At 42.7% G+C, this 14,461-nt stretch overlaps 1 protein-coding gene and 1 pseudogene across 1 annotated transcript in view; one reads left to right on the top strand and one right to left on the bottom strand.

Annotated features, from left to right (window-relative positions):
- ARCN1 (archain 1) overlaps positions 1–14,461 on the bottom strand; it is a 736,356-nt gene that overhangs the window by 540,094 nt on the left and 181,801 nt on the right. The gene's annotated exons all lie outside the window — the stretch shown is intronic.
- LOC122807949 lies at positions 6,413–7,065 on the top strand (annotated as a pseudogene).

Raw genomic sequence — 14,461 nt, 5'->3', positions numbered from 1 at the left:
TTCCCACAAGAAATACAATTATTAACTTTTTCTGACATCGGTCTGGAGCAAGAAAAAAGTTTCCCCAATGGGGTACTTAGCTTTTAGTGAAGACTTCGGATCTGAAATTCGAACACGAAAATCTCAGGAGTCGGCTGACCGGCACTTGCGAACTGCTTTTGCTTCGGGCACCGCACAGCAAGAAAGACTGAAGAAAATGGCATCAGCTGCATCTTTTATACCCCTGGCACACTGACGTCAGAGAGGAGGCGACAGCAACCGATGCCGGACCTAGACTTTGGAATTCAGGCTGACTGAGGGTAGCCTGCCAGCAGGATAACCCAACTGTAATGACTGCAACAGTGAAGCACGAAGAACATCTGCAAGGATTCCAAGAATACCCAATCTGTTTTGCTTCAAGCACAGTCAAATTTATACGGACAACATGGTGACTATATGCTTTGAATATTCAAAGGCAAGTACAGGGCTTGTAAAATAAGGAAAAAAAAAAGGAAAAACTGATGAATTTTTTGTTTTACTCCTTGGTCGTGATCCAGCAGTTCCTGATAGACACAAGTTAGCTCTGTTATCTGGATGGCATCATGGCCATGGCATTTGGGACAAGTAGTAATTGGCAGGCACAGAGATAGGAAACTATAACAATGCTGGCCTCCACACCAGAGGGGAAAGAAGAAAGGATTTATAATTAATGATTGCTACATTAGCACCTAGAGTAAAATATTTGCTTCACGATACTGTGACCATTAAGGCTGTCAATATAATGCAGAAAAGTACAGTTGTGTACACTTACCATAAATGTAGATGTTAAGAGTGCATTCACTGCTGCAGTCATCACATTTGGGTTATCCCTGCCAGGGTAGCCCTCAGTTGGCCCAAATACCAGAGGCTTATTTCTGCGTCAGTTGATGTCGCTCCAGGACTGACGTCAGGTAGTCAGTGGTACAAAATCAGGCAGCCGACACCATTACATCAGTTTTTCTTGCCCTGTCAGGCACCCCCCAATAGGAAGCTAGGATATGGTGGAAGAACACCACCAGTAGAAAATAAATACCAAAAATTCCTTGTAAGGAGAGAGAGAGAGAGAGAGAGAGAGAGAGAGGACAAGGGAATGGAGGGAAACCAGGACTGCAACAGTGAATACACTCGAACATCTACATTTATGGTAAGTGTACACAACTGTATTATGTTCTTCATGTTTCACTGTTGCAGTCATCACATTAGGGTTGATTCCCAAAGCTGAAGAAAAGGGTGGAGGTAGTCAAGAACACTGGAGGCTGGCTATGATGCCCTGCAAGACTGCTGTGACAAAGCCTGCCCTGGATTTGGAGAAGATAGGTAGCTGGTAATGCTTGGTGAAGGTATGAACAGATGTCCATGTTGCAGCCTCCAGGATGACCCTGGGGGGGACCCCTCTGAGGAAAGCTGCAGAGGTAGAGGTTGCTCTGGTTTAATATGTCCTGACCCCCTTGGGGGGAGGTTTACAGTGCTGTTTGTAGCAAAAATGGATGCAGTGCGTTATCCATTTGGAAATTGGATGTTTGGATATGGCCTTGCCCTCTGCTCCTGCAGCTAAGATGATTAGCAATTGATCAGTTTTTCTAAAAGGTTTAGTCCTATCTAGGTAGAATCTGAGCTGTCTGTGCACATCTAAAGTGTGCAGAATCCTTTCCCCCTTGTTTTGTGCGTTAGGGAAAAAGGTGGGCAAATGAATGGATTGGTTGAGAGCCACACTGGACACCACTTTTGGCATGAAGGATGGGTTAAATCCGGAGGGAGATCCTGTCAGCATAGAAAATGATGAAGGGCTCTACAGCCATAAGTGCTTGTAGCAATGATACTCTTTTAACTGAAGTGATGGTCAAAAGTAAGGCGGTCTTCCAAGAGAGAAATTTTAACTCTGCTGAAGCTGCAGGTTCAAAGGGGGGCAGAGTGAGCTTTTCCAACACAAAGTTTAGGTCCTATGCTAGGGTAGGAGCTCTTCTGGGTGGCCTCAAGTTGTTAGCCCCTCATAGGAATTGTTTGAGAGGGTGTGAGAAAAGCGGTGGCTCTGTGCTGAAATAAGCAGAGATGGCAGAGACATTGTTTTAATAGAAAAGAAGGATAGACCACTGTGTAGTAGGTCTGCCAGGTAATACAGGATGAGAGGAATGGAAGGTTGTGCCATTCCGGCTCCCTTACCCTGGATCCAGGTGCAAAACCTTTTCCACTTGTCAGCATAAGACTTTCTAGTGCTGGGGCATCTGGCCTCATGTACAGCATCTAGAACTTGTTTGCTTAGACTAGCAGCTTGAGGAGAGGTCAGGGAATAAGCCAGACTGAGGGTCTGCAATTGGGGATGCATGAATTCTCCACTCCTCTGGGTCAGGAGTGTTGGGATCTGAGGTAGGTGCCATGGTGGCAGGGGTGACTGGCTGTGCAGCAGTGGGTACCAGTGCTGGCATGGCCAGTCTTGGGCAATCAGGATTGTCCTCGTTTTTTCTCCCTTATTTTGAGCAGTACCCTTGAAATGAGTGGTAGAGAGGGAAATGCATAGACCGAGAGGTTTACCCATTGGGAGGATAGAGCATCCACTTTCCAGGCCTTAGTGTGAGGTTCGATATGGCAAACACAAAACCAAAGAAACTATTCTGTCCAAGCAAGCACCCAAATAAGAGATGGAACACTGAGGAACGATATGTGTGAACCAAAAAGGACTTTATTAACGCAATTTAGCTGATCTGAGTTTTAATACAGGCATAATAGACAACACCCGGTTTAAATGAAATGTTATCTATTATGCCTGTATTAAAACTCAGATCAGCTAAATTGTAGTAATAATAATTATTTGTTATTTTAACATGCACCACTAGACGGCATAGGTGGACTTAGATTTTCCTTCAATTTATATATGTACAAGTATTTTTATATCACATTTTTTAAAAAAGGTTTTTATTAATAGAAGTCTGCTATTAATATATTCCATTATACACATGTATTTATATTGTTTTATAGAAGAATCTAGGGTATTATTATAGATGTTCTATTTATTTATATCCTTGACAAGTTTTAAAAGATAGTATCATTTTAAATTTTAAATACTGGATATCCAATGAGATCAGTTATTTGATGTTAGTCATGGTATTTAAACAGTATTTGCAGTATTTGAATTTTATCTGATGAAGTGTGTTATACGAAAACACAGATTTGTAGTGACAGCGTTAATAAAGTCCTTTTTGGTTCACATATATCGTTCCTCAGCGTTCCATCTCTTATTTGGGTGCTTGCTTGGACAGAATAGTTTCCTTGCTGTGAGGTTCCCTGGTGCAGAATTTGCTGAGCTGATGATTGGAGTGGGAGGCAAAGAGGTAGACCTTCTGGGTGCCCCCATTTCTGGGTTACAAGGGTGAAGGTTCTTGGGTCTAGCTGCCACTCGTGTGGGTCTAGCAGGTTTCTGCTTAAGTTGTCTGCCAGAAAGTTTAGACAGCCTAGCAGGAATTGTGCTAACAGGTGTAGTTGCATGGCTGAGGCCATGTGCCAAAGGGTCATGGCGAGCCTGCACAGAGGATAAGAGTAAGTCCCTCCCTGCTTGTTGATATACCACATTACCATGGTGTTGTCTGTTTTGATCAGTAGAGGCCCCGGGGAGAGTAGGGGTCTGAAAGCTGTCAGGGCATGCTGAATAGCTAACCTCTCTTTTTAGTTGATGTGCAGATGTATTTGATTTGGGCTCCACTGGCCCTGAATGCACCTACCATCCACGTGTGCACCCCAGGCATAGTCTGATGCATCTGTGGTGAGGGTCTGGGCGGTGTGGGGGCTGTGAGAAGGTCTTGAGAGTGCTGACACCAAAGGCTTTTTAGGCACGATTGCAGTTTCCTCATATGCAGTCTGGCATATGGAATGAGTAGAATGCAAGAAGCCATGAACCCTAGAACTTGCATGATTTTCCTTGCAGATAACTGGGTCCTGGTGGTTGGTTGAGAGAAGTAGGCTGTCAGGTAGGATTCTTTTTCTGGTGTAAGGAATGCCATCTGGGATGCTGTGTCCAGGCTTGCTCCCAGAAATATATTTTTTTGTGTGGGTATTAGTTTGGATTTCTTTTCGTTGATAGTATACCCCAGGGAGGTCAGTACGTCCTTTACAAAGGTCAGGTGCTTTAGCAGCTTTTCCTGTCTGCCTGAATCAGGCAGTCATTGAAGTATGGGTACATTTTAATATTTCTTTGTCTGCAAAAAGCAAAAGCGGGAGACAGACATTTTGTGAAAACTCTAGGAGCAGTGGATAAGCCAAAGGTTAGTGCAGTGATCCTGCCCTGAAACATAGGTATTTCCTGCATGATTTCATGACTGGGATGTGTAGGTAGGCCTCTTTTAGGTCTAGGGTAGCTAACCAAGCATCCTTGGAAAGCATAGGTAGAAGCTGCTGTAGGGTGAGCATTTTGAATTCTGGTATCACCAGAAAGGTGTTTAGAATGGATAGATTGAGGATGGGGCACCATGTGCCCTCTTTTCTGGGTACCAGGAAGAGTCTGGAGTAGAAACCTTGGCCTATCTTGTTCTGCAGGAACATGCTCTATTGCCCTCATAGAGAGCAGGGAAAGGACTTGCTTTTTTGGCCTCTGCCCAATGGTTTGGGGGAAGATGTGGGAACCCTTTTGGGGTTGGCAGTGTGTGGAAATAAAATTTGTATCTCTGGGACACTATGTTGAGGACCCAGCGGTCGTTGGTAATGGTGGCCCAGTTGCTTGTGTGGAAGGAGAGTTTTCCTCCTAGGGGCAAGAGTAGTTGCGCAGAGGGAGGGGGTGGAAGTGCAAAGTCATTGTGAGTTCTTACCAGAAGGGGGTGGCTTTGCACTCTCTGGTTTTGAAGAGGACCAACGTTGCTTAGATCTCTGTATTCCCTGGGGCTGTCTGGGGGGCCTACTGCCCCTGGGTTTGGGCTGAGCTGACCTGGAGGGGGCAGGAAAGGACCGGTGCTTGGAAGGGCAATGCCTACTGAACCTTGGTGGCTGGACCTGTAAGAAGTCTTTAACTCATTAACACAGAGTAGAGACTCATGAAAAGGTATGCTCTTCCACCAGAGTGCCTTCCACAAGCACTGTTAACTTGTTGTAAAGTTTTAGCTGCACTGTTACAAATTAAGTTGAAAAAGTACTTTGTCAGGTGCCATTTCAACTTAATTTTCAGTGTGGATTAACATTATGTTCATATTTAAAATTTACGAGAAAAATCGGCTTGCCCTGCACTGTGCATCTGCTTGCGATCACAGCAAGCCGATTCTATATGTGTTGCAGGAAGCGAGTGGTGGCAGCCAATCTGATTCCTGCAATCCAAGCCGCCACTTGCCTAACACCTCCAAGCCCTTACCTAAGTTTTCTTTGTTGTGTTATAATAAATAAGAGCGTTCACCAGTAGCAATTCCCTTTTTATCATCTGCTTTATTGCTACTGAATTCTTCTGTCTACTGTAAATGAACATTTATGTGCACCGTTTCGGGAGACCACCGGTAATTCACCCCCTAAGTGAGATTACATACGTGAGAAACCCTGAAAGGCAAGTGCCATACAGCTGCAAGAGAGATCTTCCTCCCATCAAGGTAAGTGCTCACTGTGCAGAATAGCAGTAAAAAAAGTTTTCAACAACAGTTTTTGGGTTGTGCTTTAAAGTAGTTAAGTGTTAAACACTCATTTGGATAGCTCTACATGCATAAGTAAACTGAAACATATACAGCTATCCAAATGACTGTTTAACGCTTACTACTTCAGAGCACAACCCAAAAACTGTTATGGATAGTTCTACATGCATAAGTAAACTAAAACATGTAGCAAGGATTAGTTTAGTTTGGATCGCGGGAACATAGTACTGCAAGCTGAAATGTGTAGTAGGGTTTGAATGAGAAAACGGAGGCTCTTTTTGCTTAAATCTTTTTACATTAAATTTTTAAGAGAGAAGAGAGACATTCGAGGAAATCTTACAGCTGGTCTCATAGTTCATAAACTAGATGTGAACCACTTTTGCTGAACATTGTTCATCAAAATGTCCATTGCGAATTATTACAGCTTAGTAATATTACACAGAACAGGAAATGTATACGTATATTTAAATGACAGTACGGTTGGGTAACTCCTCTTGTTTGAAATGTGTCACATCATTCAAATGCATTGTCTGTATTGTAAGTACAGAGTATACATTTAACAGTGCTAAAGCAGCAGCTAATGTCCTAAGCATCTCCTGAAGTTGAAGTTAAGCAGATTTGTTTCAGCATGGCAGCCCACCCCAATTAACTTCATTTCAGCAAGGAGAGAACGGCTGATGTCGGCTGGCATAAATGGTTGTCAATTTTGTTTACCCTGTTAAGAACAAAACAGTGACCCACTAAAGAGGTGAATGTGTTCCATACAGTGTACAAAAGGACAAGGATACCAGAATATGATTATGTCAGGGGCTGTTACCATGAGGAAGAAGCTGGTCGTAGTCAGGGATGGCACTGTGGGAAGTTGTGCCTCCTCATCGCTTTCAGCAAGGACATGTTCCCCGAGGTTTATGTACCAACTGTGTTTGAGACCTACGCGACATACACTGAGGTGGAAGGTCGGCGAGTTGAGCTGGCCCTTTGGGATACTGCAGGGCAGGAGGATTACAACTAGCTTCACCCATTATCCTACCCAGACACCGATGTTGTCCAAATGTACTGTTCAGCAGACAGTCCAAACTCCTTGGAGAATGTCCCTATGATTTGGATGCCAGAGATAAAATACTTTTGCCCTTACGTGCCTGTTGTGTTGATGGCTAATAAGGACTTGAGGAATGATGAAAAACTTTATGGTGACCTGGAAAAAAGTAAACAGTGCCCAGTGCGGAGCGAAGACGATAAAGCCATGGCACAGAGGATCGGGTCATATGACTATGTAGAGTGCTCAGCCAAAACCAGAGAAGGTGTCCAGCAAGTCTTCGAGACCCCAACAAAGGCTGCTTTACAGAAAAGGCAGAAACCAAACCGAAGAAGATGCATGAGAAGCATAACGCCCAGAGGTACTGCTACCTGCCCTAGGGGATCCAAAGTGCCTGAACACTTTTGTGCCACCTGATACACCGGCAGTGGCATCGAGAACTTGAAATCCAGCACGGGTGGGCGTACTCTGCACCTCACTTTATGTTTTTGCAGACCCACTGGATGTATTACTGTTTTTATAAAATGTTATTCCTCGTAGAAAATGAATTAGTGAGTGATAATTCTGAACAATTTACAACACTACAATATCCAGTGATAGGTTACTGTTTTAACAGACTTGAACTGAAGGCTACATTTAATTGTGATTTATAACTTTTTTTTAAATCATGTTACACTCGTTCATTTTTAAACAATGGGACCTTTTTAAAAACTGTAAAGCAAATGTGCACACGTGTAGTGGTTGATGTATAGCTGAAGTTGGCTAAAATAGTTTAATTATTGTGCTCACAGAAGGTACACAAGGTTGATTTGATTGATGAATTACATTATGGTGAGAAATAGATCTTTCAGAAAAAAATATTTGATTGTATTTTTTAAAGGAGTGATCTAATGTGTTGCAGTCTTGTTTGCCTTAAAATAAAGTACATTACTTTTTATAATGCATTCTGTGTGAGTGACTATTTCTGTAGAGCTACCAGAGAAATGCTGGTGATTTCTATAAAATGGCATATACATCAGTGGGCAATGTCTGTGCCTGCTGCCATTGTAGTGGTCATCACTGCCTGTTTTTGTTGCAGTGCTAGGGTTGGTCTCTTCTAGTCCCCATAATCTTTTTTTTTCTCTGTACTGTATTGTGACCCTGAGGCATGGGGAAGGTCTTTTCTTTCCTTTAGATGTGTCAGACAATCTCAAGTTCTCTTGGGTAGACATGTTTCAGTCCCAAGGGCCTACACAGCAGATCCAAACTGGAGATACTTATGTATAGGCTCCTTTGCAGTGATTAAAAATGCTGTTTGTATTAAATGGATGGTGTCTTTATTGGGGGGGACCAATATCCAAAATGATCTGATTGGTTATGTTCTTAGTGCATGTTTCTTTATGTTGCCAGCATTCAAAGCATCAGTGTACCCTTGTCTGGCCAAGAAGTCGGAAGTCAAACTGTTGTGGTCTTTTTTTTTTTTTTCCCCTGTAAATCTTTCATCAGTTTAAGTTATGCTGGATTTAATCACATTGTGGCATGATTTGTCTTGTTGCCAGGGGAGGTTTGAAGTGCTTATGAGACCAAGTGAGTGTATGGAAAATAAGTTCATTTTGCATCTGGATATTGTGATGTGGCATAAGTCCTTGCTGTAGAAATCTTATTTACTTTTTGATAGAAAAAAAGAATAGTCTATGATTTGGTTTGGGTAAATAGGCCAGTCCACATAGCATGTTAACAAAAAGTAAATACCAGAAGTTGCAACATTATGTGAGGTTTCCCACAATACATATAGCAGAAATGAGAGGCATAATTATAAGAGGGATAAGAGCTATCCCTTAAATCTGCGCAGATTTGGATATGCAACTGTTATCAAGAAGTACTAGTTTGGTGCTAACTGATTAATTGGCATCCTCCTTAAGGTTGACATTACCTACATAATAGTTATGGACTGAGATATGCACGGTTAACTGGTTGGCTGTTGAATGTAATACGTTGATAAGAACGTGCTTTTGCTTACTTTCTCCTGGTCATTCATTTTGTGCAGTTCGTTGTTTAGCTGCATTAATCATAGGTAAGTAGTAGGCTAGCTGCCCTTGAGGGCTGTTTTAAGCCTAGCCAATTTCCATATTTGTGCTCAAAATAACCTATCCATTTGGTTATAGATTGTCCTTACCCATGCCATTGGTAAATAATTATATATTACTCCTAATGAGAGTAACTGAGATCATTCCATAGATAATGTGAGGGGACCCGTGCATGGGATAAAGCATTTAGAAGCTGCTTCTGTCTATTAGTAGTACAGGGGGCAGTCCCGGGGTGAGTTTCCTGTTTCCCATCCCTAGATCTAATTTGTGCTTGAATATGAACAGGGATGAAATTTATTTTATATGGATGGGAGTCTGTTTCAGAGCATCGGTATCCAATGCAAGAAATACCGGTCCCTCCAAGCTGTTATCTTAATGCTGCAGAAGAGGTTTAGATCCCTAGACCAATCCCTAGACCAAGTGTTTCTGATGCCATATGATTTTCTAATGTGCAGTAAATCCATCAGTATTGGGTTGAAGGATACTTTGTATGTCAGACACAGGTCACCTCTTAACAGTGTGTAGGATACCGCCTGTAGGGACAGCACTTTGAATCAGTCCATGTATTACATGTTTAGACCATGTATCCTTTTATTACGGCATCTCTGTGGGTATTCCAGTTGTTGCATGTGTCTGGCTATTGGAGTAATCTATAACTATCAGAGTAAACATTATCATGTGGTACAGTTTAAAATCTAGCATACTGGAACAGTTAGCATTAACAACAAGGGTAATAAACTAGCAAAACTGGGTGCAGTAAATAAGACCTACATAGTAAGAGAGAATGTGTGGTCAATGTGTTAATGAGGCACAGTTGCAGTAACTTTGTGGGGCATAGAACAGTCATTAGTAAGGAAGGATGTCTAGCGGTACGAAACTGAATTCCACATCATCGGTACACAATTTGTGGAGTCAACATTATAATATACTACATATGGAATGAGTCCCTTTAGTGACTTGATACATTTGTTCAGTTGGACTTTCTGAAACCTTGTTTGACTTCCCATTGCCCATTATTCTTCCCAATACATTTTCCAAGAGCAGATCACTTCTGTGTGTTCAAAGTTCATACATGGAAAAAGTTTTGGATTTTTTGACTTTGTGATTTGATTCCTAGGACCACAGTTTCTATTACTTAATGCCAAAGAAGTTATTTAACATCTTCACATTGCCAGATCATGTCCTCCCCACGGTTGGCTGGGCGTTCATTGAAGGTTGGACATCGAGCTGGCACCTTGGCATTCGTGAAAATCTACTGCCAATCATTAGTGGACCGGAGTTCCGCTGTGGCAACGCCTAACCGGAAAAAGCCGAAAGACAAACAACAACATTGCCAGATCATACCTGGAATGTATGCATGTGTGTAATAATCGTGCACCGGTTTGTGCATTACACGTAATGGGCCTCTAATTTACCTGTAATGCACAAACTGAGAAACTTCTGTGGCTCTGCTCAACAAGGGCACAGGAAAATAATTTTCTTGGGTGGCGAAAGCCAGGATACCATTTGGCTAGGCTTATATAGGCCCTAGGGCCAATAGCCTAGTACCTGCCCTATGAACTCCCTTACTTCAACCTTTCAAACTGGCCACCCAGCCTCCCACTTGCGACATAGTGCTTCCTAGTAACAGCATCATTTACAAGCTTCCTGCAGTCCTTCTCATCACTTTACAAGCTGGGCTGATGCTGCCTGGCAGCTGAACCACTCATCCACGTATTAATTCATATCTCCCGCAGTCCCACGGGAAATGTGGCTGTGGAAACAGATACTGTGACCGGAAAGCTTAAAAACACTCTAAATGAATAAAAATAATAACAAAACATCGAAGACGGCAGTCAGTAAATCTCCTGTATTTGATATTTACTCCTGCAGAATTAAACATGTTTATTAAATCATTTGTTTAAATAAATCCCATGCACTTTAAACATCAGTGAAATACTTGACTAAAAGAGCAAACTCATGTATCTGGACTGTATTGATTTAAATCAGGGGAAAGATTTTAAATATAACTCTTAACCACTGTAGAAATGAATGATTTAAGTGTAATTATCAAATTTATTTCTGGGAATCCAATAAAAAAGTGCTAGGGCACGCTGGTTTCTGGGAATCTTATAAGCTAAAGACATTAAAATCTGACCCCACTGTGGTATGATGATACCCATCAGCCTCAAGGACAGAATGTACATTTTCCATGTAGGTGATGCCTATTCAAACAGACAATGTGATCAGGGGGTGTTTTTAGGGATCTGTGCTTGGTTCTCCCCTGTCCAGCATTTATTTCTCTAACTTCTAAACTTAATCAGCCTTTAGAAAGGATTATTATTCATGGCTAGTGACTGGAACTTGACTTGCAATAGTGAGGATGCTTTAGGGGCCCTATAAGGGAAAATACAGTGTAGATATTTGAAATAATATACGAGAATATTTGGTATGGAAGATGTGCATCTAATAGTAAGAACTCGGACATGATTTACGTATTATTCCCCAAGGTAGAATAACTGGGCTAGGCTGGATAGAAATTATATTTCAAGGGAGCATGTGTATTTAATTGAAATCTTTGACATACATGTGATTCAGTTCACACTACAATAAAAACTGAAGTAAAGATGCAAGGTAATGGAAGTAAAAATGAGACACTGGTGCTTTGCTATTTACCTGTAGGAGAGGAATTTAAGGAAATGGTAGTGAAAATTATTCAAGAGTTACTATGGAAGATAGCGATTTCTTTAGAAGGGTTAGCTAGTGAGTAGGATAAAATGAAAAGTAATTTTAAAAACTGGAATGTAGAAATCAAGAAAATGGGTTTTGCCCAGTCTGACTTTTCCCAGTCAAAGACAAATAAATAAATAAATACTAAAACTAGAAGCTCTTGATTACAGATACTGATAGTAAGATACAAGCAGTGAAAATGTTTTGGTCCCCATACAGGCCAGGCATACTTTTATCAACCAGAGAAAAGCTGTGGATGATAACTAGGAGTTGAAAGACTGATATGGGAGGGCAAGAGTTAAGTGGAATAAGCAGATTCCTAATGGAACAAGGTGGTTTAGGATTACCTGATTTAAATGGATGTTTTAGAGCTACACAATTATGAAAAAGAAGTTATGTACCTACCATTACGTTCCATGTTAGTTGTCTTCTTCTCGCCTTCTTTCTTGCTGGTTGGGTTCGGAGCAGAGGATCGGCCATCTTCAAAAGCTCGAGAGCTGCTTACTGGCTCGAGGCCCCCCCTATATCCCATGATGTCTGGCATTAGATACCCAGATCTCGTTTGGTAAGTCTAACTGCAGACATAATAATAAAGGAATCCTATCCTAGAATGCATAAATCCTACTGGAGAGACTACTAGTCAGAAAGGAATAGCCAGAGAAGACTCAGCCAGTGAAAAATCAAGAAGAACTCTTCTCGGTCCACTAGGATAGGGGGATGAAGGGTGGGATGCAAGAAAGAAGGCGAGAAGAAGACAACTAACATGGAACGTTATGGCAGGTACATAACTTCTTTATGTTAAGTTGTCTATCTCGCCTTCTATTCTTGCTGGTTGGGACAGCGTCCCTAGCACCTAAAAACCTGGGTGGCTCATCAGAAAAGACTCTTCAGAACAGTGGAACCAAAGTCAGCTCTGCTCCTGGAAACCAAATCCAACTTGTAATGCGAAATGAAAGTATGTGGGTTGGCCCATGTAGCCGCAGCACATAGATTCCATGGGCAACCTAGCCTGAAAGGCCACCGAAGTAGCTAAAGCTATGGTGGAGTGACCTTTTGATTTAACTGGCAATTCTTTATTCCTCAGTTGATATATGAATGTGATGATAGAAGTCAACCACCTGGATAAGGTTACTTTGGAGACCGGAAGACCTTGTTTGCCTACTGCATAAGACAGGAAAAGTTGATCTGATTTTCTAATGTCCTTGGTTCTGTGCAAATAAAAGCGTAGCTGCCTGTGAACATCTAACTGATGTAACTTATATTCCGCCCTGTTGGAGTGGTTAGGGAAAAACACAGGAAGGTCTATGGACTGATTCAAGTTACTCTCTGAAGAGACCTTAGGAAGGAAGGACGGATTAGTCCTAAGAGCAACCCTGTCATTGTGGAACACAAGGTATGGGGAACGGACAGAAAGAGCCTGTAGTTCCGAAACTCTTCTGGCTGAAGTAATAGCTACCAGGAAGAGGGTTTTCCAAGATAAGAACTTCAGCGAACAAGAAGCTGCAGGTTCAAAAGGGGGCAAAATTAGCAAAGTTAAAATCCAGTTTAAATCCCACGGTGGTGGAGGATCTCTCACTGGGGGCCTGAGCAGAGTGGTTCCTTTGAGAAAGGCTTTACACAACTTATGGGACATGATGCTGTTTTCCGACAGGCCAATGTGAAAATTTGAAATTGCTGCTAACTGGACTCTAATTGTAGCTGAAGCAGAACCAGCATGGAAGAGTTCTGCTAGAAATTCCAAAATGGAGTGCACTGGGGCTGAAAAGGGGTCTATGCTTTTTGCCTCTGCCAGGAAGAAAAACGTTTCCACTTACTAGCGTAACTTGATGTCTTACTGGTCGTAGACTTGAGTGATAACAAAAGGATTTCTCTCACAGATGGGAAAATATCTGGGAGCCTGGCTACGGTTGGAAGTGGAGCAACCACGCTGTGAGCTGGAGAGTGTGCAGGGATTGGTGCAGCCCACCCGACTGATGAATCAGGAGGTCTGGAACTAGGTCCAGAGTCCAGGGCTGATCGAGAAGATAGGAGCGCAGGAACGGAAACCATATTCGTCGAGGCCAGTAAGGAGCAATGAGGATCATTTTGCAACCCGAAACGGCAGCCTTCTGAATCAATTTCGGTATGAGGGGGAAAGGAGGAAATGCATAAAGAAGTCCCTGGGGCCAATCGTGGGCTAGAGCGTCTCCTGGGGGATGCCCAGGGAGTGGAAGGAGGGAGAAGAAATTGCTGCACTTGTTGTTGAGGGGAGTTGCAAAAAGGTCGCAGCAAGGTTGGCCCCATCTGCGGAAGATTTGGTCCGCAACCACCTGGTTCAGAGGCCACTCGTGAGGCATGAGAATTGCTCTGCTCAGTCTGTTTGCTATAACGTTGGACTTCCCTGGGATGTGCATTGCAATCAGAAACTGTTGGGAAGAGATCGCCTACTGCCAGAGTCCGAGTGCTTCTCGACATAGGGGGTAGGACCTGGTTCCACCCTGCTTGTTGATGTACCACACTACGGACATATTGTCCGTTTGAACTGCAATGGTCCCGGTAGGAAGAGAGTCCTGAAGAGCCTGCAACGCTAAGAGCATGGCCCTCATCTCCAAGACATTTATGTGCAGATGATACTCGTGAGGTTGCCAGATGACTTGTACTGTTCTGCCCTGATAATGCCCCCCCCACCCGATCAGTGGCTACAGTGGTCACTGTAGCCACTGGAGGGGGAAGAACAAATGGTCTGCCATGGAGCACTGATGTGGAGACCATCCACCATGCAAGGTGTTTCTTGCATGCCTGAGTGATCATAATCGTGTAAAACATGGGAAGTTGCTGGAAGGACCATTGGGTGAAAAGAAGCCACTGGAGAATCCTCATGTGAAAACGAGCTAGGAGAACAAGTACGATAGCTGCTGCCATGAGACTTAGCATTTGAAGGACAAACCTGGCTTGAATCCTTTTGCATGCTAATAAAACCTTGACATGCTGACGAATCACTGAAACCCTGTCTGGTGGGAGGCTCGCTAACATGTCTTTGGTATTTAAATTTGCACCTA

The sequence above is a fragment of the Protopterus annectens genome, chromosome 8.part0 (genome assembly GCF_019279795.1).
Source record: "Protopterus annectens isolate FY-2018-M chromosome 8.part0, PAN1.0, whole genome shotgun sequence".
Lineage (NCBI taxonomy): Eukaryota > Metazoa > Chordata > Ceratodontiformes > Protopteridae > Protopterus > Protopterus annectens.
The sequence above is the reverse complement of the archived record's forward strand: the minus strand, read 5'-3'. Positions and strand labels throughout refer to the sequence as shown.